The sequence below is a fragment of the Patagioenas fasciata genome, chromosome 3, assembly GCF_037038585.1.
Source record: "Patagioenas fasciata isolate bPatFas1 chromosome 3, bPatFas1.hap1, whole genome shotgun sequence".
NCBI lineage: Eukaryota > Metazoa > Chordata > Aves > Columbiformes > Columbidae > Patagioenas > Patagioenas fasciata.
The window spans coordinates 78,312,491-78,338,765 of NC_092522.1; the positions used below are offsets into that span (position 1 = coordinate 78,312,491).

Consider the following 26,275-nt stretch of genomic DNA (forward strand, 5'->3'; position numbering starts at 1 on the left):
AACTGAGCTTGTTGGCTCTACACCACTGGTTTAAAAGTGATCAAGTCCTTCACACATTAAAAGGATTTGGCACAGATTCAAGCAATGAAAATTTGTCCAAGATGTTTAATCCCTGTAGGTACAGGAGGTCAGTCAGTAACAAGACTATCATTAAACATACTCCAGAGTCACGCTAGAAAAATGACCTTTCCAGCTTGGCATATGTTTAAACAGAGTCGACAGACAGGAAGTAAGATAATCACACCCTATGGGGTCTTGCAGGTGCTGACACCATTGTTCCAAAGCCGGGGTAATTTTGAAAGGTAGGCATTTTTGGGAGGATAGACTAAAGGTACAATAAACAGCACTGCTAGCTGGGAGGGGTTTAAAAAGCCCTGCATTTCTTTTAGCGGTCTTCTTCTATCACACCACTTTTTCAGATAGTTCTTTCCTACCTTTCAGCTATCCACTCACTGCTCCTGGAACAAGCCCACACAAGGGAAAGACACAAGAAGTTGTGTTCAGGAAGCTCTCAACTACTTTCTACAGTCTCCAGCTGTGATACAAGCAGAACAACATAATATTAATCAATGTGAGAAGCAAATAAGAGTCTCTTATTGTACAGCTGCAACCCTAGGACTACAACCATATGACGAAAGATAATTTACTGCCAAGCTAAAGCCAGCCTGTCATGTTTTATGGTAACATAGTGTATTGACCAATAATCCTCCCACTTCCTTAGGTTTCTAGTAATCTTCAGGATTAGGTTGTCTCTGGGATGGAGCACCTTTTTGCTAGTGTCTTTATACAACATCTCACATGTGCTGGACAGAGTTTTATCAGTCTGCAGGCAATAGATGAACCAAACAAATAAGGATGAACCACAGAGAAAGGGTTCAAAGTGAAAAATAAGAATGTTTTGATCACTTAGACCAAATTTTCTAATTTCTCAATTTTTAGAAGACAGTTGTTGGAAACTTCTCAGGTATGGAGGTTTTTCCTTATGTCAGAGGATATGAAAGGAAAGACATTTATGAAGAACTGGTAGATTTCACTTCTGAAACAGCTGTGCCCTTCCCTTAAAAATTTGACTACTGGCTAGTTAATCAAAAGGAGATTTTGGACCCAGCGTGTTCAGTAGAAAAGTTCACTCTTTGTACTTTGGCAGCAATGTCAGATGCTAAGAAGAAAATACTTGTTCTAGTCCCAGGAAGTTCTGTGGGGACACTGATCCCTGAATGAGCTAAGAATTCACTTTTTCAAGGGCATGTGATTCCAAGAAAATGACCCACTGCAAATTTTGACTGCAAATTAAATGTGGAATATAACAACAACAAAAAAGTATAGGAATTAAATAACAAACTAACAAAACCAATAAACAAACCCTCCTATCTTATTCTTACACAGCAAAATTGAAAATATGATTTGCATACTTTACACTAGTTTTATAAATCAGTCCAATGATGAAACTAGAGAGAATAAAGTAACCACTTACAGGCCATCATCACGCAGCAAGTCTTTGTTAGAATCAATAGTAGAAGATAGAAAGAGATGCTGTGTCCCATCTCTTGAAGGCCAGTACACAATTCACAGCCAGCAGTGGGGTGTGCAACAGCAGTTTGGATTCCCCACTGTGTCACCTTCATTCCAGTTGAATGTGAGGACTGAGACCTTCCTCCAGCAAAGGCTGATGGATTGTGATCCTCTGGGTTATGGCAGAACACACAGGCAGCACAGCGACTTCTCCCCCACTTCGCTGTGCAAGATGCTGTGATTTCTACCACGTGCTTCCATCACCAAGCCTGTGTGAAGCCTTTTGCAGGATACTCAGAGGTGGAACACGCAATCCTGGTTCAAAAGACTTCTCCCCAGCTAGCAAGGGACTTGTACAAAGCTGGAGTCGGGGCAAGTGTGAAAATTTTCCCCGCAGAGTTCCCACACTCAGCCTAGTGCTTCAACCCAAACTCTTTTCTTTCTTCTTATTAGATCTTACTGCTGTTATATGTATGCTTCAGACAAGTTGGAAGCTTGTTAAACTACCATAGTTTTTGTTCCAGCTTTTCAGTATTCTGAGCAAACACTCATCAAAACAGTATTTCAGGCCCAGTCATTGTTAATCATCCCACAACAAACTGTAGTCAGCAGAAACCTACCATATTTCATGCAAAATCTGGTCTCATTTTTTAAATAAAATAACATATTTAACTGATTGATGGGAAGTGCCAGCCCTGAAGCACATCTTGAGGTGCTTGTGGAAGAGAAATTCTGTGCTAGATGAGCAGATGTGGCTTTTGTGGATCTACTTTGCAACAACAGGTGCCAGGTTTTTGATTAGTAAAACTCTGGCTGGCTAAAGTGAGATAACAACCAGAAAGATCATAGCCTACAGCATTGTATGGATTCTTCATCTTGCATTGACTTGACATAGTTGGAGGGGGTTTGTAAGTAACAATCATGTCACGTTTTAAACACACAGCAACAGCTCTTTAAATAATCAGTATCTCAGAAGATTTCTCCACTCCTTTCGCTATTGTCCATCCTAATCTTTCCTGTCCCTGACATTCACTAATTCATCCTCTAGATCATAGCATCAGATCAAAAATTCATGTTTATTGTGTCTTTTGATAATTTTTAAAGTATCCTTCTCCTTCTTAAGCCTTTGTACATGTGTATTTTCATCTTTTCTCCAGAAGTACAAGGCTAGAGACACAATTTTCCTCAAATGAAAACTGAGAATCTCATGCAAGTCACTTGACCTTTTGAGCTGGTGCATTAATAACAATGAAAAATACCACAAGTCAAATACAGCCCCTGATAATGGACTTAGCTTGGGAGACTGCATTCTTCCAGGCCTGACACAGTCCCCAATACACAGTCTTCAGTGACACTCCCCACTGACCTCACACACTGCTCTGCCATGGAGCAACTCATAACTCCAACTGAAAAGCCCCAAACAAGTGATGGAACTGGAGCCTGGGCTCAGACTTCTACTGTCATATTAACAGTAACCCCCCTAATGCACGTTAATGTGAACTAATGAATAATAATCCAAAATCTAATTTTCAGTGCAGCTTATATTTATTTTGACTTCCATTTTTCCTCTGTGAAAATTATAAGTTTGCAGTTAAAGGAAGTGATTTCATGTATAGCAAAATATAAACTGTTCCACGTGGTAATTAGTGGTGTTTGGAAAATGGTCTAACCTGGAGCAAGCCCAAATCAAAACTGCAGAGCTAACACACCTGTCCTTCAGGGTACAAAGACTGTGTCACTTTGTGAGATGAAGGTAAAACAAACATCACCAGACAGGTTTTCCCTCTAAATAGAAGAGGTGAACATCATTATTGTGTCTCTCACTGCCACAAATATTTGTGATTAAATGCAAAGAAAAGCATGTAGTCTGGGAAAATCAAAATAACCCTTCATCTTAGTAATAAACTGTTTTGAATATTTTGTGTCAAATTATGGTTTGTCATTCCTATTGCATAGGACAGATGCAATAAAACAAACAAACAAAACAACGCTACACTCATATACTTCCTGATAATGGACATAATAGCTTCCTTTCCTTATTCTTCTTTAATAGTATAAAGTTACAAACTTTACAGTGGTACCTGTATTGTTGTTCATCAAAAGGAAGGGGGAGTACAGCTGAAGGCCTAGTGTCTGTCTAAATTTTGCTTCACGTTCATGAAGGTAAGCAATATTGCAATTTATAGGTGGTTGCTATATCTGAGATAGTACTAATGTGAGGAGTAATGTAGAAAACCTTGCATAAAGGAGACATCACATGTAATTTTAAAATTACCTTTTTTTTTTTCAAAAGTTCTGAATTTTTAAAATATATACTGAAGGATTTGTTTTTACTGTAACCTGTATTTTTGGTTTTATTTGAAGTATAAAAATTACCTTCAAACATTCTTTAAAATTTTTTACTATTTTACTTTGTGTTGGATGCCACTAGGTAGAGCAGCAGCTGCCATTACCATCATCTTGGTTTGCTCTTGTCGAAGTAACACAACCTTGTCTACATGAAACTCTGGCCATTTCTTGGCTGACTGAGCCACGGCAAATGCTGAAAGAAAAATCATCAAACTGATGCAGATGATGTTCTGGTTCTGGTCAAGGTGGAGAGTGGAGAGATGTGCAGTACAGCAGCACTCAGAGACAGCACCAAGATCTTCCATCTGTGACAGGGGAATGCCATTCAGGACAAGGGCAGCAGGGGAGGCGGCACATAGCTTGGGAAGGAGGGGTAGCTTGTTTCTTGCCTGCCCTGGGAGATGATGGTAGAAAACCAGCAGTGAGACAGACTGTTGGGGGAGAAGAGCTGAGCTTTGGTAAATGGGTGGGTTTCTGTTGAGAAGAGATAGCGAAGAATGACAGAAATGGAGCTACTCCACCTTAATTTGCAGATCACTTACCATCTTAATTAGCATGTCGGTTACATACAAAATACATACACACAAATACAAACAGGAAGATGAAACAGGGACTTGAGCTAAGATTACTCACCATGGATTGTCAGAGCACTGTTTTGGGACTGTGAACGCAGTTAAACAGCCATAAGGAGATATTATCAGCCTCTCTTGTGTATGTGTGTCAGTTGGTGTGGGGCTGAAAAAAAATGGCAGAAATTTTGGTTATGGGAGTTGTTGTTTCTGTGCAACTGGACAGTATCTGAAAAGGCTCAACCTGCCTGTCCACTTGAGGACAGCAACATTTTGGGGTAAGGAAGATGTGTATCTATTTTTTCGTTAAGATTTAAAACCTTTTCTTCTTCCATTATATTTTATTCCAGCTATTTGAGGCTAAACAGTATTTTAGTTGAAGTGGGTTTATCAGTCAGTACACACCGCTAAGTGACAGCATTCCAAAGAGATTGCCACACCAGTTGGCCCTGTGGGACAGTTTCTATATTGGTGAACTAGTCTGAGACAGGGCATTTAGCCTGGATTCTGGCTTACCCCTATTCAGACTGTTAAATTGTTAGACTGATACCTGCCATTTCTTTGTCTCAGACACAGCTGAGACTCCAGCACTAACCAGGAAGGATTCCCACTGAGCATTTTGGTTGGTCCTTACTGTAAGAAGCCCAAAAGACAGACATGCAGCATAGTTAGAGATGTCTGTGGGCAAATATTACAAAACCAATCACCCAATGTAATCGTATTGGTGAGTTTTGCTCACATTTACTCAAAATTCTTGGGGTGAAATTGTGACTTCACTGGGTTGAAAGACTTGCCAGGGATTTCAGTGGGACCAGGAGTCTGATGATGGACCTGGAGACATTTCAGTTCATGACTGCAACCTATTGCATCTTTCCCTTGTCCACATGGAGCCTAAGGGCCAGTATGGCGTGAAACTTCTGCAGCATTTGATACCGGTGATCTGCCCTGCAGCATAAAGATTTGGCTAAAGATGACCAGGGCTTAGACACAACAAAAAAATGGTCCCTCTATTCTTCTTATCTTTTTGCATTTCAAAGGAATTTATATTTTTCATTTCCTACCCTCAGAGGAATATGGCCTGCTAGGCAATAATTCCATTTTGGTTGCTCATCCAAGCAATTTTCAGTAGCAGCATTTCTTATGTAATGATATTTATACCGAAGTAAAGAATTATCTAAATGCACCATATTTTAAATAATTTCAATTATGATGCTGTCACTTATTATAATGGATGATAGCACAGAAAAACAATAGTCCATCAGTGTAGAAATGTAAAAAATTAGTTGTGATTGGGTGAAAAAATTGAGCATTTTTTCCTATGCTTTAAGATGTCGGAGAGAAGGGTTTTCATATAAAAAGTAAAATTTCACCAATAAATCAGTAAAAACAGCTTTTAGACATGTGCTCTATACTTTCATTAATACGCTTTTTTAGATTGGTTGAGTCTCTTTCTGTTTTGTAATTAACTTATCAAGGAGTAATGGTCTAATTTTAAAAAGCCAAATGGATGACAGAAATACTATTTGTTTTAAATTGAAAATATTTCAGCATCTGCCAAGATTAGATTTCTTTAAATTACCCTTTAAAAACATTGATTTCTAATACCATGTTTCCTTTTCTCAATAAAATAGAAATATGTGTTCAGAGGAAGCTGTTTTTAAGGAGGCATTGCTGAGAAACAAAGCAATTCCAGTAATATTAATCCCTCTCCGATGAGCTGCCAAAAATATAGTCTCCAAGTTTGGTGGGTAGTCATTTTTTATTATCCACCAGACTAAGAACTTGAAATTAAATGTTCAGCAATATTTGTATAAATGAAGAAGCCCCCAGCTCTATACTTTGACATAACTAGGACACTGTAATGTAATAACTATAAAGATTAATTCTCCCCAAAATTAGGGCCTGATAAAAACATATGGCATGGTGTTTACCAGGAGGAAGAGCTGTATTCTCATGTATAGGCTTGTTGTATTCATGGCATACAACCAAAGCCACTTGAATATTTCAAGGCCCTTTGGATATTTAATGTAATGAAATGTAACATTTCAATATTTGAAATGTAATCTTTGAAAAATCCTTTACCTGTGATAACCATATATTAGGTGGTTGATATTTGAAGGCTCATTAAAGTCATTTGTTCTGTTTGGAAAGTAGGAGTTAAAATGCCTGAACTTGGGCAGACCAAAGGTCTTCATAGCTTCATTCCCTCTTACCCACAGTGGCCAATTGTGGGTGCTTGTGAGTAGCTCATTAGACATAGAAATTTATTATTTCCAGGGCATATCCTGTAGCTCCCAATAATTCGAAGCTGGAGATTTCTTTCCAGACCACTGTATAATAGTCCTCCAAGGGCCTGTGTCTCAGATCGCTCCAATTCCTTTTTTTAACCCATTCTCATTTTTGTTACCCTAACAGTATGTGTATTCCACATTGAATTCTACCTTATGGGAAAGATAACTTCCTTGTGTTTTGAATCTATGAACTGAGAATTTGACAGACTTCCATTCAGTTCTCTTATTGTGAGAAGCTGTACAGGATTGCTTCCTATCTGCCCTTCTCCATATCAGTCACCATTTTCAAAAATATCTTTCATAGTATCCCCTCAGTAATCCTTTCTCAAAACAGAAACAGCTCAGTGTGTTCAGTTTTCATTTACTATCTCCTCATATGAAAAAGATTCCACACCTTTGTAATAAAAGTAATAAAAGACCAGCACCAGCTCAAATCTCTGTTGTATTTTTATCCATCACCACAGAGCTTTTAAACAGTTACTGACCCACAGAAGATTTTGGCTCTTACCTAATCAGAATTTTTTTTTTTTTTTTTTTTTATGAGCTTTTACTGAGGGACCTGGTCAAAAGTATTTTGGAAATCTAACTGGATCACTCTCAGCTCTTTGCTCACTTTCATATACTCATTATAAAAAACTCTAATAGATTTATGAAATACAACTTCCCTCTGAAAAAGCCATATTGACTCTTATTCTATCCACTTACTGTATACACTAGTTGTAGTTTTGGCTACAGTTTTACTTTATTTTCTTGGTACAGGAATCCTATATACTGGCTTACTCTTACCAAATGCTTGGCAGAGCCCTAAAAAAATCCCAAATGCTCCACCTTTGATTCTTCTGTTACTTAGGCCAATTCAAGTGGCACACCACAAAAAGCAACACAGCAATTGAGCTATGCTGGAATCCAAGAATAGATCCTGTCAAGTCCTGACAATTTGCACAATTCATTTTTATCAATCTGTTCTAATACTTTTTTTTTTTTTAGTGAGAGATTTTAGCAGTTTAAATCTTCTGCATTGCTGCTAAAGATATGGACAACCTTATGTCCTGCCCCTGCCCCCTTGCTGTTTGTTGGGACTGGGTCCCATGAAGTTGTGCATTAAGTGAAGAGACCTGCCTTAGCTGAAAATAAACCCTATTCCCTCTCCAAAAGCAGCCGGCTTTGCCAAGTCAGGTGGCTGATCCATGAGGATGTGACTGTAGGACCATTTGTGCTGCTGGCAGGTGTGGGGCACAGGGGAAGGATGCAGCAAAATGGACTGAGAGCAGCCTAAACTAATAGTGAAACTGCATCCTGATACTTCAGCTTGAGGCAGTTTGCTGTCATCACAGTTTTACTCATTTATGTGCATTATGGATTTCCACAGAAACTCATGCCAGCTAAGATTTAATGATACTGTTGAGAAGGGAGGTGGAGTGATGGTATCTGAGTGTGGGAAGCCTCTCTGACCAGCAACATCACATACAATGTCTCCCTTTGCTGTCACAGGTACAAAAGAAATACACTCAGCCAACAGCTGAGAAAAGTGGGAACTCCGCCCATTCAAATACCAGTTAAGCAGGATCAGATGAGACATTTTGAATGGGCTAATTTTTTTCTTTGCATCTTCCTGAAATCCATAATGAGAACTGCAACTGACATTAGCAGAACTTTCAGGGGTTGTATGGATATGGAGAATAGGCATTCCAGCAGAAGTTTCGTGCTACTTTGTAAATGTTCCTGTGATTTCAGTTATGAACAGATATACTGCTCTTTCCACCTGCCTACCCAGGGCCCCTGCATTTTTATCATTGGCTTAGGACTATGTAAATATCAGCTCATCTCTAATTTGTTCTTCTCATAGGTGTGTACATATAAATCTGTCTTTTCTAATACATGTATGCATACTTTTAAATTATGTACATAGAAGTGTGAGTTTCTTGCACAGAGGGAACATTTCTGAGTATTCTAACAAAACTTTTTTGACGGACAATAATGGGAGTACACAAGAATAAAAGGGGTTTTCATTGGCAAACCAAGTCCATACCCAGGTGGGACATAGCATACATCTATCAGATGATGGAGTGTTGCAGATCATCTTAAATATGCAATAACAGGCAATAAGGGTTTAATGCAACCTCAGATTCCTCTGCACACTGAGCAATTTTCTCATCTATTAGGGATATTAATATAAGCCAGACCCCTAATGCAGCACAATTAGAACTTGGGCTGTGACTTGTGGGCTTGCAGGACACTGGCAAGTCAGAGTTCAGTGGAAAGAAGGTTGATGAGAAAGTTCATCTTAATCATCAGATCTGCTAGTAACAGTCTTAATTTGAGAAAGTACTAAAAAGAGTGGGATTTGGTCACAAGTAAATATTTAACTTCTGTATCCTGCCCTGTTATTCCCACAGTACATCCAGAGATCTGCATTATGATTTTTGTCACTAGTGCAGGAAGAACAGTGCTCTTGAGCTGGGGAAAGAAAAAAGAAACATGGCTCAAATTCCATGTTCACATCATGTCTGGGATTTTCAGGTATTTCTACACAATCTGCTTTCTTAGTTTTGTTTATGTTCTTTCATCTTCAAATACATTGGTAAATTTCTTTAATTGTAAAAATACATTCAACAGTTACACTTCATAAAAGCCTTGCATTTTTTGAGTGGGCATAGTTGGATTTTCATGATGATACAGGCAGATAGTGTCCTTTAAGAATCTGGTGAGATTACACATCTTAGAAAATCTACTATTTTATGTATCCAAAAGAATACACAGTTGCTGAGGTTTTGAAACTGTTCTGTCCTAGTATCACAGCATTCCTGCAGTGAAGGTCGATCAAATTTGTGGTCTTGTGGTAAGGGTCCAGATAAACACTAGAAGTGCTAAATATTGGTTCTACAAATGAGATAAGAAACCATTTTGTGGATAGAATCCTGAATGACTGACAGTTTGTATTTTCTTTCAGGAATATTCCACAAAAATCTCCAAAAATACTCCTTAAAATAACATGCTCTTTTTTAAATGAAAACATGAATAAAATAAAAAAAGTCTGTATTTCTGTAATACCTAGGAATTCCAGTCATGAATTATAAGCCTACTGTATTAGATGTTTCTCTAAAGACATAGCAAAATGGTGACATTCTTCACCACAAAAATTTTGTAAGCTAATTATTAGGAAAAGAGGTGAATGCAAAGAGAGATGAAGTGGCTACAATAGTGACTGTAAATCCCACAAGCAGATTCTGGTCACATTTTGGTGCCTATCATGACAGACAGTTTTGGAGTGACTGGGAGAAGGATAACATTTTAAATGGTCTACTGTATATGTTTGTAAAGGACTACTCTTCTTAGACTTCAAGACCAGTGAGAAAGAAAGCATTTTGAAGCATGGGTTGGAACTCAGACAAAGCAGTATGGAAGCATTGACAAAGATAGGAATCAGCTTCCTTGAAAACCAGGAGAGAGAGGGCAAAGGGCTAAGAAAACAGCCTTCTCAGACCACCGAAACTTATCTTTCATTAACAAAGCTAGGAGATTAAGAAAGTCCAGGTAAGTTGCAATTGTTCAAGACAACTGAAGTATTTTAGGGATAACTCAGGGGAAGACTCAGCCAGTTTTACACACTCCATGGATATGAGGACTCTAAGGAGACCAAAGGTATCACCTGAATGAAGGGAAGGTGGTTAATCATGTAAGTCTGCAATAAACACATAGAACTGTGTTTTATTTATGCTAGGAGACAGAGGACAACATCAATGACATGGATAGGTCAACTGGCCAAGATCGTAGTTTGGATAGAAAACAGATCTGGAGTGAAAAGGAAATGTTTTACTTCATCAAGGGATATTCAGTTAGCATTAATTCAGTTGCTCATTTAAGCTCAACACAAAGCTGCACACATGTAGCCTCTGCATACACTCAAATGTATAGAGAAAAACAGGCTACTGTGCCCATTAGCTGTCTTCCCACTGACCTGTGATCCTGATGTATCCGACAGTCACCACCTCCTGACCATCACTGCACTGAAACCAGACTTTAAAGGAAAAGGGCAGAAAATGGGAGAGGAACTTGGAGAGTGTGTGCAGGAAATACCTACCATTAATTGATCCTAGGTTAGAAACCTACAGGCAGACTTGAACTGACTCAAGAGACTTCATCATCTTGTGGTCTAGGTCAGGATGGGCTAAATGCACATACTAATTATTATGCAATAATTGGATCTGTGTGAAGGAGTGCAGATATTCATTACCTCTGTGAAAGGGTGATTAATAATGCAAAGAACCCTACAAAGTTACAGAAAAGTGGTTATCTCTCCTTCCCCTTCCCTTGCTGACCGGACCAGCAGCTGTCAGTAGTCAGGAGGAGCATTAAATGTGCTGGTTCCAGATGTTCCTGAAGGGCCTCCACGGCCAGGTGTCCCTGAAGATAGTCCTGTGTTACTGCCCTTCAAGTGGAGGTAGATGAGTTTTATGAGGTGAAGAGCACATTTACTGATTGGTGCTCCACTCTGAAGTGTTGCTCCATGATGGGTATAGCAAGTCGCTGGGCAAATATTCTTCTATTAGGTCAATTTTGCTACTTCTAGCAATTATGTTTTCTTCATAACACTTGTCTGATCCTGCTTTACCTCATCAAAGTTTCATCCCTAACAACTACACAGCAACATCATGAAGGACAAACTGACATCAGTGTGACTGCTTAAGTGACGTCAGCTCAGTAGGCCAAGACAAGGCAGGGCAGCTGAAGACTGTAAAGGGACTTGGCCGATGCCTTGGGTGACAGAGCCTGCTGTTCTGGCCTAAATAACCCTCACCCACCTTCTGCCCCACTTAGCTTTGTAACAGGAGCCGCCCTGGCACCCTCTTCTTTTCAGGAGAGAATAATTAGAGGCTACAGCAAAGCCATGAGGAGGTTTTTTTCTGGGCACAATTGAGTTAATAGAGGAAGACAACTATGAGGTGAGAAAGAGATGGCTGTGGGCTTTGGAAACAAGCTTGGAACTCCAAGAACATGAGGAGCCATCCCTGGGGAGGAAGAGATGGGGCATGCTGAGAGAGGGGAAAGACACTGAGTACAGCCCCCTCTCACCAGGTCTGCCACAGACCCAGGACACCCACTGGCTTCTCCCAGATTCCATTCCCTGTATGCATCTCCCAGATGTGTTACAAATACCCTCTGAGATTTCCCCTCCCACTCCCAGGAACCCGCTCTGACTCCACAAAAGCTGAAAAATGGCAACTGCTGCCAAGGAGCTTTAAGCCGCCAATTCCTAACAGCACTCTGGCCTGGAGGCTTGCCCCAGGCAAGGAGGTCTGAAGAGCTTTAACCCAAACAAGCAACACTGTTGCTTGACAGCTATAGCTGTTCCGAGCACAGAACCAAGTGTCCTGTGGCTCTCTCCGTCTTCTTTACTAAGCTTTCCTCCCCCCCTCCTGCTAGCCCCATACCAGATTATGAGGGACCACAAGCATCAGCATCTGCAGATCCCAGCAGCTCAACTGCCTTTAGTGCTTGTCTCCATGTTGCAGTACAGCTTGCACATGACTTGTATTCTAGAAATATTACAGAAAAAATAATTAGATCAGCAGGTCTGCCGTGCTAAGCAAACAGCACTGATACCACTCTTCAGTTTCCCACAGGTCCTAGCATCCCGTGGTAGGGGCTTAAACTATACCATAATGCTACACCTCCATTCTATCTGTGTAATCCATGCTTGTTTGCTTCTGCTTCTGTTTCCTTCTGCTCCTCTCCTCCCTTTTGTCCTCCAGCTGCTGCTGTGTCCACTCCAATGCTGTAGCTGTTCAGATGCCCTCCACCAGAGTCCTTCAAATAACCTCAAAATTGCTATGAAATAGCACTATGTAGTCATAACAAGCAAAAAGTGGAAGTTAAGATGATACTAAGTGGTCCACACTGGGCTATTTGGCAACCATACAAAGCCAAGACTCTGCCACAGCTCAAGCACTTCAGCATTTGAATTCTGCCTGATTAACAGCACGTGACATGAGTTTATTTACAATACTGCAGCTAGTATGAAGTGTCTCATAAGATTTTCTAGCAACACGCTTCTCCACATACCCAACCAGCTTGTTTTGCTGTGCATATTATTTCCACCCACACCTACAACATGGTTATCTCTCTCCAACATCTTATCGGAGATGCTTTACTCGTAAATTAAATTTACTTAAATTAATGTAAAGATTAACATGCACCTTCAGCTCTCTGCAGCAGATCACAACTAGTTCTTGGCTCTCATTTTTTGAGGATACCATACAGAGTTTCACCCCTTTTTCTGAGCAGCAGCTGACGTGCCACCAGACACAGTTTCTGCTTAACAGTCCGTGTTTTCCCTACCCTGAAAAAAGTCACGTAAGATTCAAGCAAATGAGTAAGTGGGACCATGCTTTTTCTTACTTTCTCCTGTAGCCTAAACTTTATTTAAAGACATTCTTTAATGACATCTTTATAAATGCTCTGTGCTTTGGTGCTGCACATTACCTATTAGACACTGAATGCAGTGTACAAAAGCAAGATACCAAAGCACTTGTGACACCAGTGTGCCCATAAATACAGACTTTCTCTCTTTGTTTTCCTTTTTTGATGCAGGTATTTGGATAACTTAGAAATCAAAATTACATTCTGCTCTAAGTGATCATGCTTATCAGACAGCATGAAAAGGGTACTACTTATCCTTTCTACTACTGCATGCTTTGCTGTCTTGTGAGCCCATCTCCTTTAATTTATCAGTTATAAATCCTGGTATGTGTATTCTTTATTATGATTCCCCTGGAAAAACAAAACCAAGACAAGTCAATTCTGTGATTCTGTGACAAGTCACCAACCAAACACATGGACACAGTTCTTACACAGGTAAGTAATGATAGACTCATGCCAGGGGCTTTTGCTTTGTGTTAGGACAAGTTAACCCAGCAGCTGCTCAGCGTTCTGTATTGCTCAGAACAAGAAGTTTTAAGTGCTCCTTCTTGCAGGTGTTGTCTCCTGAATGGTTGATGATTCAATTTCAGTCCATAAATTTGATATGTACTTCTCCTGCATGCTGAATTGTATAAACTGAAAAGTACTGTGTGACTTACAACTCCTAACAGAATAACTATTTGAAGAATGCGAAGAGAAGTTGAGGTAGAGAGTACCTGTACCCGAGCAAAGATGTACATTTTTTATCTCAGAAATTAAGGAAAACCTAAGGAAATCTCACTAGAGGCATTTTTCTCTATCTACTCAGAAGTCAGACACAATTTCAGTTCTTGTGTTAAAATTGTCCCTTTCCTTACTCCAAACTGTGAATTCGGCAGAAACCAAAGGAATATAGCATTTTAAGTGCTTATAGAAAGGAAAACAGTCCCATGCAAGCATGGAAAAGAGTAAAAATCAACTCTGAAAACCATAGAAGAGACTGTGTCATGATTCCACTCAGGCCACTAAGGTGAGATCTCTCATCTAGTAAGTGGAAATTGTTGTCTGAGGGTGCTGAAAGTCTGATTATTCTTGGCAAGTTCTCTAATGATTGACCATTAGGCAAGAGGTGGCCAATAACCATCTTTGCCGGTTTGCATTCATGACTGGAAATAGCTCTGTGCTGAACTCAGTAAAGTCCATGTTTGCTAAAGATGCAGCTGTCTTCATGAAGCCATTCCACATAGGATTAAAACAGTGTCATGAAGATAGTAGGTGTCTGCATATGCTCAGATGATGAAGAGGTGATGAGTGGTTTACACGGATTTACTTTTCTGGAATGTGGTGCTTAAACCCCACCTAGATCACACTCTAGTACCAGCACATACATATGCATACCTATAGGACCTTGGCTTTACCAGACATATTTTAGGCAATAATTTATATTAAATGTCAAGCTGATATTTACTGTAACAGTCATCCCTAGACTTAAATTCTATGCTAGCTATTGAATAAGCTGTTCTTTGGGGTTGTGGAGCTAACTTTTAAAAACAAAAATAATCCACATACTGGGAAATTCAGCTGACAAGCTTTCCCCTTCATTATATGGGGTTGTAAAAGGACATTCCTCTCAAGTTCCCTGAAGAGATTAATATTATGGAAATTTATGGAAAATTATGCAGAGATTAATATTGCCTACTGATCTGATATCACATCACACTATACTTTGTCCCAAATCTAAGAGCAGCTGCCCAAACAGGCCCATATTAAAGAAACAGACTTTGTAATAAGTTTCATTAAAGAATAGAGTAAAATTTTACACTGCCTCAGGAACACTGTACCTAGGAAATAGTGCATAGAATTCCTACTTGTGCTACTTTGAACACATTCTTATAGCCTTCTTTTGTGTCCACTGCCTTTTGATCTGTGGTCCCGAGCTACTAGGAAACAAAACACCAAAATACTAGTCATATAGGTTTATCACAACAGGAAAGCTACAATTCAACGCTGTTTTAGAAATACTGATCAATAACATTGAAAAAATCCTCTAAATCTCAGTGATGCTAAATAACCCCTTCAGTCTTCACAGATTGATTGGTCTGTTGGGATGCATTAAACACAGTATAACCAGCCAGTCAAAACAGGCAAATATCCCACTGGATTTAGCACTGGTGCGGTCTCACCTTGAGTACTCTGTACCATTCTGGTCCCCACAATTTAAGAAGGAGGCCATTGCTTCAGACTGAGGAGCCCAGGCCCACATTTTTTGGCATACTAAAGCTTCTCACTGACTGCCAGGAGGGCCATTAGGTCCGACACATGAGGACTGAAGAATTTTATTCCTTTAGGAATGGTGCTGCTAGTTGCAGTGCTAGGAATACAAAACCATCTCACAATTCAAAGTTTGTCTCAAAGACAGGAGAAAACAACTTTCTAGGAAAACAGATGTGACAGTTACCATTCTGTGTTGCCTTCCATGGCCTGCTAACAGCACCAAGATGTACAGAATTGCCCATAGCAGATCCAGGGACACACTTCTGACACAACACACCATTTAAACAGCCTCAATAAGAACAAAGACTTGATCATCTAAATGAATTAAAAGGTGATTTTATCTTTCAATCAACAACAAGAATTATTAGTAACTATATTTCTGTGAGGAAAAGGTTAAATCCGAACAGCTTTGTGTGCCAAATTCCTAATTTTAAACACAATTAGTGTCCATTGGTACCCAAGATTAATTCATGCAACAGCAACTGCAGCAGGGGTTTTTTCACTGCCAGAGAAAAATTTACACTCAAATGTGGACTAAGGATATGTCAAAGATAAAATAAATAAACCATCATAGCCAACACTAGGCAAGAAAATAAGATCCATCACTGCAATCCTTTATACCACTCACTCTCTGGTTTTCGTATTTTCAGCTTGTGCAGATTTTTTCTTTGTAAACAAAATGTCTGCTGGGACCGGGAGCAGAAGTTGTGGTTAAACCCTTTTTCTGTCCAGCCCCATTCCTTGAATAGTCAAATGAAAAAGAAATAAACTATGAAGTCTCTCTTCCAGCAGAGTATCACAAAATAAATTGTGGTTAATCTGTAGCAAGAAAACTGTCTATTTCTTCCAGGCAGATGAAATATCAAATATGCAGTAATGCTTACAGCACTTACTAATTATTTAACAGAGGGATTTTCCACACAAAACACATTTAAAAATTGGAAAGCTTCACCAGTCCTGACCAGAACATTTAAAACAGGTTTTTACCAATGATATTTTGGAATGGAGGACTGCAACTGATGCCATCTTGCAGCCTGTATTCAGCTGAATCCTGCACAGTAGACACATTATTATGGACCCTTCTACAAAATGTGTTCTTAACAGGAAAAAGGTATGGTATTACATAGCCCTAACCTGAAGCAGGAGCGATTTCTAAAGACTGGCCAGGAAGAAGCAATGTCAAGACTGGGAAAGGTTTTAGACTTCTGCCTTGTCTGAACTTCAGTTACTTACATGCTTCCTAGTTGCTTTGTACCTCAGTTTACTCAGCCTTAGCAACAGTCTTTGTGTACCCTGTGAAACTCTGGAGCTGATGTGCTGCAACACACAGCAATCTCCAGCGAGTGCCATTTACAGTAACATTTTAGAATTTACCATTCAGCATCCCCTTTCCTTAAGCATGCTAAAATCTGGGGTTTGGTGTTTTGTTTTGTTTTTTATAGAGCTGCACACATCCCTTTATCAGCCAGCTGCCCGTGTCCCTCTTTTGATCCGATGCCACCACTTCAGCACTGTCCATCCATCTTCCCCTGCAGTGTGTGCTCCTTTCCTAGGGGCTGCAAATTTCACCTGCCATTAATTTTGTTCATTCACCATGGTTGTTTAGTAGAAAAAAAGGACAATGAGGAAACGTTGACATTGCTACTTGCCTTCTTTCTCCAGACCTTTCTTAAACAGATATGTAGGACTGAAAGCAAGGAGGGGTCAAGGATTGCCGTCTCCCAGGGTCACACGCAGAGAACTAGAAAAAAATTATTGATGATCAAAAATTGAACAGATTAAGAGTTTGGTTTACCTAAAAAGAGAGAGAAGACTGAAAGCACACATGCTGACGATCTTCAAAATACATAAATTCTATGGTAAAAAGGAAGGGAATGACCTCTTCTCTATGTGGATAGGGCAAGAAGTAACGGGGTTGAACTGCACCTCAGAAGTTTCTGATTGAAAGCAACAGAAAACTGTCATAAGCTAAGGAAAGTGCAGTACTGAAAGAGATACCGGAGGAGGTTATAAAGTTCCATTCCCGGAGATCTTTACATAATTTGGATATTTACCAGGAAAGAAATGGGGAGATTTGATCCTGCTTCATGGCAACGAAATCACAGGATGGATCAGATGAACTCTTTATACTCCTTTCCGCCTGCTATGTCCATGCCTTAGTTGTGAAGCCCAGAAAGATTTATCCATTTTTCCCTCTTCCATTCACATATTAAAAACCATTCCCTGCCCAACACACTTGAGGTTTATACTACTGCAGGCTGAGTACTCTGCCCAGTCCAGCAGTTCCTGTCCCCAAAATACACAAGTTCATTTTACAAAGCAAACCATGTTCCAGCTTGCAGAGAAGGGTGAACGCCTTCCCTTTCCCTTTTTCCCTCAAAATGCCCCCATGTTAGAGAAAAAATTCTTCTCAACTCAAATCTGATCATAAGATTAGTTCCAAGCAAGATGCGTGAGCCAGAACAGGACCACCACAAACACCTCTGTCCAGCTTCTCATCTCTTCCTAATGCTGATCTGACATTTCAAAGATGACACTTCCCCAAGCCACCTGAGGTCACACAGACAGGGACCATGAAGTGAAAATTCAATCAAAACAACCAAAAATTATCATTAATATTTCTTGCCCTTTGCAGGCAACTGACAAAATCTGGAGTGTGGGATTGATGGACAAATACAATACCTAAAAAACATCCTGAGTGTAGTGAGTTCATCTTTACTCCAAGCAGCTTTCCAGATAGGGTGGGAAGAACAAGGAAATGGCAATGGGACTGAAAAGGCACAGAGTCAGTTCCTGAAAAGGGCTCTCACATCCTTCCATCTGACTCATAGTGAAAGAAAGTCCTTAAATGAAAATCAAATTCACCTTGAGGACTCCAGTTTATGACAAGCCTTTCCTTCCCCTCACAGAAGCCACCCACATGGCCATTCCTCCCATGCTGTCTCCTACCTCTGTTGCCTTATACTGCCTCAGTGAAGAAACATGGTCTCAAGGACATTTCCTTCACACAAAACAAGAAGGGCTTTTAACCCTTCCTTGAGGATATCAACTCCCCACTCCAGCTTTAATTGCTAAGCCCTAGGTCAAACCTGCTCTCTCATACTAATTGTGACTGTGAATTTATGAAGCTCCACCATGAGACAGTGTAGGCTGTTTGCTCTTGCTGTTCTGCTGTGAGACTGTTGGGACCTTCACTCTTCTCGTTGTCAGCAACTACCTTCCTCCTGGTTTCCAGTCCCAGTTTCCTCACAACAAATCTTCTCTGGCACCAACAATGTTCAGCTCACTGCACCACAGTACTGCCCTTAAGGAACCACTTCCACAGGTCATGAGACCACATGTCCTTCTTAAGCCACAGACCCAGACATGTATCTTTAGGCAACCAAAATGCATGTAGTTACAGGCCAAAATCTATGGTCACAGCACACATCCACATTCAAACTGAGAAAAGTTTTCATTCTGTTACCTGATGCTTATTTGTGCTCCCATCACATAACGAGTGACATGCCATTGTATGATGGGAGACGTCTGAATTTTGGTCACATCTCAGGTAAGTCTGGGTCAAACAAGAGAGAAAGAGCTGTGCAGCCATCAGGGTATTGGGCACCAGGCTGCAGACAGGATGATTACACATCTCAGGTCAAACAACTTAAATCCCACTTTTCAGCCTTTATTAGGCTAAACAAGATGAGCTCCAGCACAGGTCTCCCAGCACACTGAAGTGCAGAACAAACTACAAGACGTTTTCTGCCAACACAGACCAGTGCATTTGGATCTCATTTTTGCTTATCTTCTGTTGTAACATAACACCATTTCAACTCCATCTGTGACTGCTGTGCTGGGAAGACAATAGAAAACAGAACACACACAGCTAAGAAACATCCACCACGTTTTAGCATCTAAAAGTCTGTGACTCATAGAACAGGACCTGCCATTCACAGGAATCAGAAATGCAGAAGGAAACTTGGCAAGGTGGCTGTACACTACCATTGGTATGCTTTGTGGCCTCAATGTGCACCTTCAAGCCAGCATCATCACTTGAGGATTTCCCGCCTGTGGCAGTCCTTCAGAATCAAACCCCGGCAACCCTGGAATGCCAAGGGGTCAGGCATGCCTTCTTGAGGGCACGACTCAAGAGAAGAAACGCAATTAACTTGATGGCTTTTGCAGTATCACTGAGGCCATAGGGAGGCACTGGACGCGAATCAGAGCGGCGAAGAAAGGTACTCTGAGGTAATCCCTCCCCCTGAAGTGTTTTTAATGCGGATGGTAGCGCTTTTGCCTTCTCCTCAAGAGGTGGCTTAGCATGGAACTCGCACAACTAGCGAGCCCACCTGCCTGCGCTCAGTCCCAGCGTGCGCCACGCCAGCACCTCCGAATTAACCCACACGTTCCAGAGTGGCCACCAGGACAAGCGTCATGCTCCGGGTGAAGAGCGAGAGTGGGGGGGGCTGTCAGATCCCCTAACGCGGGGATGTTTCGGCAGGACGCTCGGGGCCGCTCCCGCTCACCTCCCCTCGGAGGCAGCGGTCCCGCTGTGAGTAACGCGGCCTGACAGGCGCGGCCACCGCGCTCGCCCCACCATCAACCACCCCTCTCCCCCGCGCGCAGCCCCCACCAACCGCCACCCCCGCTGACATCACCGAGCTGGATTTAAATAGCACCACAGCCCCCTGCCTCCCGGATACAGCGCGCCCCATTGGCGGCGGCGCCAGCCTATGGCCGCGCCGCCGCGCTCTCCTCCACCAATGGCAGGGCCGCCGCCGCCGCGCCCCTCCCCTGTCGCTAAGGGAGGGAAATACAGCGCGGCGCGGCGGGCTGTCAGGTGCGCGGGGCTGCGCGGGCTGGGCTGTGCCGTGCCCCTCCGTGCCGCCGCCCAGGGACGGGGATCGGCCGTGGGGCCGGCCGGGTGGGTTTTCTTCCCTTAACCCCCCCCATGGTTTTTTTACCCCTGCTCGGCGAGCTCCTGGAGCCAGCCGCGTAACGCCGCGGTGCCGGCGCGGGAAGGGAAGGAAGGAATGGAGTGTAGAAAGTGGCAGTTTTTATCCTTCAAAGGCTCCGGCGGTGAAATGCAGGACGAGCACCGGGTGGAGAGCAGCTCCGCCGGGCTGCTTCCTCGGGGGGGGGGAGCTTAAAAAGAACGAGGGCTGTATCAGTGGTGACTTGGGGGCCAGCCAGGCTGCTGGGGCTCAGCGGACGGTGGATTCGCGGGAAGAGGACGGGGTGAGAAATAAACGCACCTGGTGGTAGGAGAGGCGGAGGGAAGGAGACGGAGAGGGGCCGGGTGCCCCCTCGCCTACTGCCGGAGCCCGTGGATGCTCGCACCAGGGCGGGGAGGTTCCCCGCCGAGCTGCAATGGACGCTGCCCGCCGCTGGCCGCACAGCGGAGCCGCCCCGCCGCCGCCGAGGAGCCGGCCCGCAGCGCGCCCGGCGCCTGGGAGGGACGGACGGACTGACGGACGGGGGTTTCCTCTCCGGCAACGCTCCGCTGAACGTAGGCGCCGCAGCCGGCCCCACAAATAGTGTGCGTGGCAGCCACGGCTCGAGCAAATAGGTAAACGCCACTGCGTACATGTGATGTTTGGAGAGGAGAAAGAAAAGAAAAAAAAAAGGGGGAGGAAAAAAAAGAGGATGCGGATATTGGGCCTGGCACAGGGGACTGGCGCTGCACGGAGAGATGCAATAGCCTCCTCTCCCTTTGCCTCCTGCGGTGGCGAGATGTAAGTCTGAGGCAAATGCGATCCTTACGTAAGGCGGGTTGGATACCTGCTGGGCCGCGCAGCGCAAGGAGCTGCCCTGCCAGAATTGCTTGGGTCTCTCCCTGCCATGCCGCAGCCTTTCACTACGGGGCCTGTCCTAAAAGCAGACCTTTATCTGGAAGGGCTCGTATGTCTTGAGAGCTGCATAGCATTTTGGAACAAACAAAAATCAGTGACATTCTGAACTTGGAGAATTTAACTCCTTTTACTTGTTATCAGGCTTAATAGGCTTGAAAGGAGAATTAATTAATTTACTTTGCCATCAAGCTGTAATAATGTTGCTTAAAGCATTTCGGCTTGGTTACTGTTTACTGCTTCACACCCTCCAAATATTTCTGGCTTGTTTCTTTCCCTTATCCACGATGTGTTAATACGTTGCCTGAATATCCTAAAGATGTTGGTGTGCATACTCAAAAGGCAAATGTGTGTGTAAGAACTGTAGGCAAAACATAGAACAGGGTTGAGACATTGCTTGGATTTAATCTCAGTTCCTGGCTCTACCTACGGTTTAGAACAAGGTGATGAACTTTCTGCTTTGCTGCTTTTAATCCCCTCTTCCTCATTCATCCTCCAGTTGAGAACAAAACTTATGTCACAGTTTTGCTGGGGAGATATTTTTTTTATGATAAAAAATTCCTATGCAGCATGGAGTGTTAATTATTGTAGGAGAAGCAGCAAATACTTACTGCAGAGGCCCTGATAAAAATAAAAATTAAAAGAATACTTTATCCTTCCCTGAAACAAACCACTGTGGAATGAGAAATCTGAGGTGCATAGCTGTTTATGGTTTTATGAAATGATGACGTTTGTGTCAAGGTTTCTTTCTTTTTGGGAAAGAGGTGCCTGTAATAAGAAATCTTTCACCTCCTACATTTCTGTTTCCCCCTTTCCTTACGTATTATCCCTGTCTGTGAAGGATGAGAACTGTGAAGCCTTGTTTCCCCTTGTTGTTGCAGGACTCCTTGGAGGAATGAGAAGTAGGTGCCAGGAACATTTGGTGATGTCCGTGAGAGGAAGGCAGAAGCCACCAAGGCCCCGTTCCCTCCATCTTGAGCTTTCCATGGTGATTTGCAGCAGCGCAGGGAAGTATGAGGCACTGAGAGACTGAAGTCAGAATTTAAACCTGACTTCACTTCAGCATAAACGGCCGCGCATTCAGGTTCAGATCAATGGAGGACAAGGGGTAGAACAGCAGAAGTACTTAAGGTGCTTCTTATAAAAGTTCTCTTTTGAGTATTGAAAGATTAAGGAGCTATTGAGAAAAGGTGGTTCTCCCCGTGTGTTTATGTGTCCTAATAGAAGATGATGATCTGTGTTATCTTACATGCTATATGCATCTTGGGTGAATCTGTATCACCTTACTTGTTTCAGGGAGCTGTATTGATTTAAGTTAGTTAAGGAACTAACCCAGCTAAGATATAAATAATTGGAATAATATTCTTCCTCCCAGTCAGATTTGCCCTTCATGTTACTTGTGTTTCGTAATCCACCTAGCTCTCCATCATTACAAGACCAGCATCTCTATAAAAAAAAAAAAAAAGGAAAAAAATATAGTCTTTTTTTTACAATCTGATCTTTATTTTCATGTTTAAATAAATTCAGGGCACAAGCTCATCCTAATTTTTTTTTTTTTTTTTTTTTTTTTTTAGTAGGACAATTTAGTTTCATTTACTTACACTGATATTTTTTTAAAGCTCTCAGGAAGAGAATGTGTTCGATGCACCAGAACCCTTTAGGGTTTTGATAAAAGACATGATATCATGAGTAACATCTCCACTTCTGTTATTCTTCTTATACAGTAGTGACAAGATTGAATCACCATTTTTAGCTATTCTTCAGCTGAACTCGTAATCTATCAATGTGTCAGCTCAACAGCAGTTTTCTCTTCACACTAATGTGAACCAGAAGGTCCAGCTATCAGTGATTTTGACAATTTTATTTTATCTGAGATTGCATGTATTGCAGAAGTTTAAAGAAAATTATTTATAGGACTTACTATATTTTCTTAAAGATGTACAAAACATAAAAGATGTCATCTAAAACATTTTAAACTCATTTGTACTGAATAACATTCCTGAGTTAGGTGTTTCATAAGCCTAAAACTATAAGCACTGTAAAATATTCATGTGATAAATAACACATATAAGATCATATGTGGGTCCTGTATTTTTTTGCATGCCTTGGGTTGCCCTCTGTGTTGTTACATAATGCATCATAAAGAAATACGTGCCTTCATTCTCTTTAAATCACTCCGGCATGGATAGCACTAAGCCTTCCTTCAAGTCCTCGTTATGCAAGTCCTTGCTACTGTTAATAGCTGTCAGCTCGGCATGGTTACTTAAAAAACAAGGTAACCGTGGACTTTTGGTGAAGCTGCTTGCGTTTCTGGAATTTACGATGAGTCAGTTCCAGGTGTTTTGTACCCTTTCTCAACTATAAACTAAATTATTATGATCCAACAGATTTTTTTTCCCCATTAGAAGAAAGTCCCATTCATTCCACTGTATCACAAGGTAATCTGCTCTTTTGTTTAGTTGTGTCTATAAGCATATTATGAGTATCTGACTGCGCTTCTCCAGCATCATAATACAGTGGAATAGACCAGAATACAGAAATATTTTGAGTGTGTGTTGAAAAATTCAGGCATATAACTAAGTACAGAAAAAATACATATCATAGTAAAAATCCATGACCAATCTAGCAAAGCTATTAGAGACAAAAAAATCCATACAGGCATTAAGTATTATTACTTAAAGTAAAATCTGTGTTATACAGTATAAGCAGTATTCGAGTGAAATTGGTGAGACATCTGTATAGAACAGAAAGAACTATTTTTTTTTTTTAAAACTATGATGTTACGAAATTCTGTATTTTCTTTATTTGGGAAGTGGAATTTTCCTCATCTTTTCGTAAAGGCATAAAATCAACAACAGGCCCTTCAGATAATTAGATGCACTACCTGTTTTGTGGGTTTTTATCGTCTATCAAACATAGAGATCATTGGTGGAAAAAAATGAGGAGATACCTACCTGTGTTTTCCAGTATCACAGAGATCTTTCCAAGTAGCCTGTCCTTTAACAAGGCCTCGGTTTTAAAGATCCTGAAATACGAATATCTCAAAATTCATAATACTGGCTATATAAAGAAAAATTTTGCTCTCAGTTTATACTTGTAAAAGTAAACGAGTAGTAACTTGGTGACGTGTCACCAGGAAAGGAAGATTTTGTTTCATATTTTATTAATAGATCTATTAGTTTAACAAATCTCTATTGCATTTTTACTTTTTTTTTTTTTTTTTTTACCTTTTTGTTGCTCTTGTAAGTTTGGGATGCTACCTTATTTATTTACTTCCCTTCTTCCACTAGTCATTATTTTTAAAGATTCAACTATATTCTGTTCAGGTTTTGGTATGACACTTGAAAATTTTTTTTTATTATTATTATTCCTTTTGCAAGCAGTAGGTTGGTAGGAGGAGGTCTGCACTGTAAAATAGTGTACCTACTAAATTGTACTCCGGACGGAGATTAAATAAGAAAGAGCAGAATGGCTGGGACCAGTCATTTGTCACAGACGTTCATGCAGTTCTGTGTTTTGTTTTAAGCAGGATTCATCAGACATGATAAGGAGTAATTTCTGTCTGATATGAAGTTCCCATTCCAGGAGACTAAGTGGTTTAAGTTTACATTGTGATTTGCAAATACAGGGAAATGTTACTGAATGGCTGACAGCTTGATTCGGTAGCCAAAGTGGGTACAAGGAAGTAAATTGGAGAATGCTGGTTTTGCAGTGTGTGTAACATGTCAATTTTCAGAAGAAAAAAGGAAAACGCATCACAAATATGTTACTGCACAGCAGAGTTATTTTAGGTACAAGATACTTTTGTCTATAAAGCACAAATATTTTTCCGTAAACATCTGAATTACGTAAGTTATAAAGGGTACCGAGGCTGTCGGAGAGTAAGCATGAGATGTCGATACGAAAATGTTTGATACTGAAGGGGCATTTACTGACTGCTTTTACAGTATTTCATAATTTTATAACATAATTTAGTAATAAAACTTAGTGAAAATGCACAAGGTAAGCACTAGTGTAATTTTTTAAAATGTTTTTTGATAGGCTGATGATCATATTTAATAAAGTAGAATACGAATGAGAAGGCCTAGGACTAAAATTAATTTGAAAGGGGGATTTTTAAAAATGAATATCAGACTCATTCTTAGTTTGTATTAGTTACTATCTCTTTTAATAAAATTTTCCATTTTGTAAGTTTCTTTCTGTCTCTCTACCATCAGAAATACAATGCCACTGCCCCAAAAGGAAGAAATGTAATGGCTACAGTTAGCTTCTGTTTACTGGAGAAAAATGTTGGTTTTTTCCCAACTGAAATATACGCATTAATTTGCTAGACTTCTGGCTATTTTTACCTATGTTATTTCTGAGAAATGAATAATGATGTCCTTTTTAATGCAGCTTACTACAGTATAGCAGCTGTAATCTAGCGTTTTTCTCTTTGGTAGCCAGATATACGGAATTGTCAGCCTGTTTGCTTTTAAGTACCTGAAAGCTGAATTGGAAAAAATATTCTTGATACAATAAGTTTGGCTTTTCAGTCTGTACTTCTTTTTGAGTTTTCTAAGTAAATGCTACATAGACTGATGATCAGAAAATCGAGGCTTACATAATCAAGCCATACATTTTTCTGCTGACTCCCTTCCCCCACTTAGCTTTCATTTTACTCTGAAAAAACAAAATAATTTGAATAGAAAATTACTATGGGATACTGGTTATATACACATTTGTATGAGACTGCATAGTTAAGCTATTTGTATGTATTCGGTAAAAGAAAGCAATTATCAAAACAGTAAAACCTTGAGATGGCTTAACTTTAAAATTATAGTAATCATTAAATACGGCATTGTACCTAGCTGTGTGACATTGAGTCTTTTTTCTTTGCATGGGAAATTAGGGTACTTCTATGTATTCCTTATTCAGAATAAGAAAAACAAGAACGTCGTACCCCGTTTTTTTTTTACTCGTTGTAAAGCTGATGCTCCTTCATAAGGGAGTTGGTTTTAATACCCAGTTTTCAGAGGATGAGCAGTGATTGTTGTTGACAAAAGAT

The 26,275-nt window shown here is 40.8% G+C and overlaps 2 long non-coding RNA genes across 2 annotated transcripts; one reads left to right on the forward strand and one right to left on the reverse strand.

Moving 5' to 3' along the window:
* Nucleotides 1-103: 103 nt before the first annotated feature.
* On the reverse strand, nucleotides 104-20,755 carry LOC139827602 (uncharacterized). The gene is made up of 4 exons (XR_011738424.1): nucleotides 20,635-20,755; nucleotides 17,044-17,135; nucleotides 4,495-4,596; nucleotides 104-4,255 (listed from the first exon to the last, which is right to left on the reverse strand). It is a non-coding gene; the product is annotated as an uncharacterized lncRNA (long non-coding RNA).
* Nucleotides 20,756-20,817: 62 nt separating this feature from the next.
* LOC139827601 (uncharacterized) lies at nucleotides 20,818-23,304 on the forward strand. The gene is made up of 2 exons (XR_011738423.1): nucleotides 20,818-20,948; nucleotides 22,110-23,304. It is a non-coding gene; the product is annotated as an uncharacterized lncRNA (long non-coding RNA).
* Nucleotides 23,305-26,275: the final 2,971 nt, after the last annotated feature.